Here is a 3,005-nt window from a genome sequence, read left to right as displayed (position 1 = left end):
TGCTGAGGCTGGCCTCAAACCTTCAGTCCTCCTGCTTAGCCTCCCAAATTGCTGAGATTACAGGTGCTTGCCACCACGCCCAGCTGTTTATTTATTTTTTTGAGACAGGGTCTCACTAAGTTGCTTAGGACCTCACTAGATTATTGAAGCTGGGCTCAAACCAGCAATTCTACCAAAGCCTCTTGAGTTGCTGGGCAGGAACTATCATGCCTGGAAGAAATTCCTTATTATGCATAGTTCATTGAATCTTTTTATTCTGAAGGCATATTAGAGTGTTGGATTTCATCCAATGCTTTATCACCCTCCATTGAGAAGATCATGTGATTTATGTCCTTTATGGACATAGTGAGTTTTATTTAAAAAAATAACATTCAGAAATTAAACCAACCTTGCACTTTGGCAAGAACATATAATCCTTTTATATATTGCTGAATTTTGCTTATGTTAAGGTGTTGTAGGGACAAACGAGGCAAGGCACCGAAGATAGCAGGAAACGGTTTTATTTGGCTGCAGCTAGGTTCAGAGGGTACAGCCTTTGCTGTAATCAATCAATCCCCTGAACCCCGAGTTCAAGGAGTTTCAGAGTTTTATACCCAGCATGTAAGGGGAGGGGCTTAGAAGTTCACAGTCTGCAGAAGTTCACATAAAAGCAGCTTTTTCTTTCAGTGTTCTGGGCATGTTAACCCTTCAAGGACAACACCTGAGAAGGATGGAGCTTCTTCTCTTCTTTCTATCTTCCCCCTGCCAGCTGTTACCATGGAGCCCATTTGTAACTTATCTTAAAAATGTAGACATCTCTGTGAAGCCCAGCTCAAGGCCAGAGGCCTTGTTTGCACTTTTCTTCAAAGTACTATACTGGATACATTTGTGAAAAACTAGTAAGGGGGTGTCCAGCACCTGGAGTGCTGGTATTTTCTCGGCCAGTGGCCAAGTAAACAGGGTGACATGAAAATAGGAAGTTTATCTACAATGGACTCTTTTGCTGACTGTCCTAAAATCAGCCATGGTGAAGAGGGCTTCTCTGTGAGAAAGGGGATGCCACTTCAAAGGTTTGGATATGAGGTGTCTCTCAAAACCTCACATATGAGATAATACAAGAAGGTTCAGAGGACAAATAATTGGGTTGCGAAAGTCTTAACCCAATCTGTGAATTAATCCCTTGATAGGGATTGATTGAATGGTAACTGAAGGCAGGTAGTGTGTGGCTAGAGGGAGTGGGCATTGGGGATCATGGCTTTGGGGTATATATTTTGTATCTGGAGAGTGGAGTCTCCATGTGAACTGCTTTCCTCTGCCACATTCTTCTGCCATGATGTTTAGCCTTACCTTAAGCCTCGAGAAATGGAGTCTGCTGTCTATAGATTGAGACCTCTGAGACCTCTGAGACCGTGAGCCCCCAAATAAAATTTTCCCCTTCTACAATTGTGCTGGTCAGGTCTTTTAGTCACAGCAATGAAAAAGCTAACTAAAACTGCTTGCTAGTATTTTGGGACCCTTTGCAGGGGTAGTTTTGAAAACAGTCTTTGAGAATTATTCTGACTCTAGGAAGATTGCTCGTGGTGATACTTAACTTTGATTCTCCCTGGTAAACTATCTAGCCTGTAACAGTGGTTCACTTTATGCTTGGACTATATCCCTTCTTGCTCTGAAACTGATGGTTTTTTTCTTCCCCCGCCCCCCCCCTGGACCCCCCACCACCTTCTCTCCCTGACCTCCTCCCTAACCCTTTCCTCCCCATCCTCTCCGCCCTGATCTTTTTCTCCCTGATATCTCCTTCCTAATCTCAGTAAAGAGGATTTCTTTGAATCACCTCTTCAAAAAATTCCTATTCCCTTTGATGGGGAGAATCATATACACTGGGACAGGAGTCCCCTGTGTTTCTTCTTTGCTAACAAAGCAATAAAATTTCTTTTTCCTTTTTCTCAAAACCTTGTCTTTGTTAGATGGCATCAGGACAAGACTGAACTTTCCCTAACAGTCCTACAATTTAGCTTATTGTTATCATAGAGCTATGAACCTCTTTTTAATTGCTTACCATCAACATCTCCATTGTTCTCAAAAGCACCCTTAAGCTTGAACTTGCCCATATTCTTTTTCAAATAAAGTCAGTTCCCATGGAAAAAGCTTTGACACTCTGTTCTTACAGAAAAATTTTCCTGGGTAAACACTGTATCAGTGCTTCAGAGTTGGGGGTAGAGACATTGATCCACTTGTTTTGGAGTAAGCTGCCTCTGCAAGAGAGGGAGCAGATTGTGGGTTTAAGTGTCACACATTCTCCCTGTTAGTACTGAGACTTAGTAGATTTTCTTAAAGAAATGTTTCTTCATTTACTGCATGCTATTAGGACAATTTTCAGGGACCTTAAAATATTTATTTATTAAAAATAACTTTCCTAGGGCTGGGGATGTGGCTCAAGCAGTAGCGTGCTCGCCTGGCATGCGTGCGGCCCGGGGTTCGATTCTCAGCACCACATACAAACAAAGATGTTGTGTCCACCGAAAACTAAAAAAAAAAATAAATAAATGTTAAAAAATTCTCTCTCTCTCTCTCTCTCTCTCTCTCTCTCTTTTAAAAAAAATCACTTTCCTAAGGTATTCTTGTTTTACAGAGCATAGAGGATGAGAGAGCTCCTCACACTGTCATTCTAGAAATGGTCCTCTTTCTCCTTCCCTTTTACGCCAAACTTCTCAAAGGTATTATTAATACTTCATACTCAATTCCTGTCTCCTTTCCACCCTCAAATTCTTGAAAGGACAGCTCCAGTCAGGGTTTGGCCCTCCATGAGCCCAATGAAACTGCTCTGTCAAGGTCACAAGTGCTTGCCACAATGCTCCATTCAGTAGTCAAAACCTAATTTTATTATACTTGATCTGTCAGAAGTATTTGATGCAGCTGACCTCATCTTTCTCCTTGGGATTCTTTCCGGACACTCCACTCTCCCACTTCCTAGTCTTCCTACTAATACATTTGATTTTTCATTCTAGGCCTCTTTCACAGTGTCTCAG

This window comes from Callospermophilus lateralis, chromosome 2 (assembly GCF_048772815.1).
Source record: "Callospermophilus lateralis isolate mCalLat2 chromosome 2, mCalLat2.hap1, whole genome shotgun sequence".
NCBI classification, from domain to species: Eukaryota; Metazoa; Chordata; class Mammalia; order Rodentia; family Sciuridae; genus Callospermophilus; species Callospermophilus lateralis.
Note: the sequence above shows the minus strand (reverse complement) of the source record.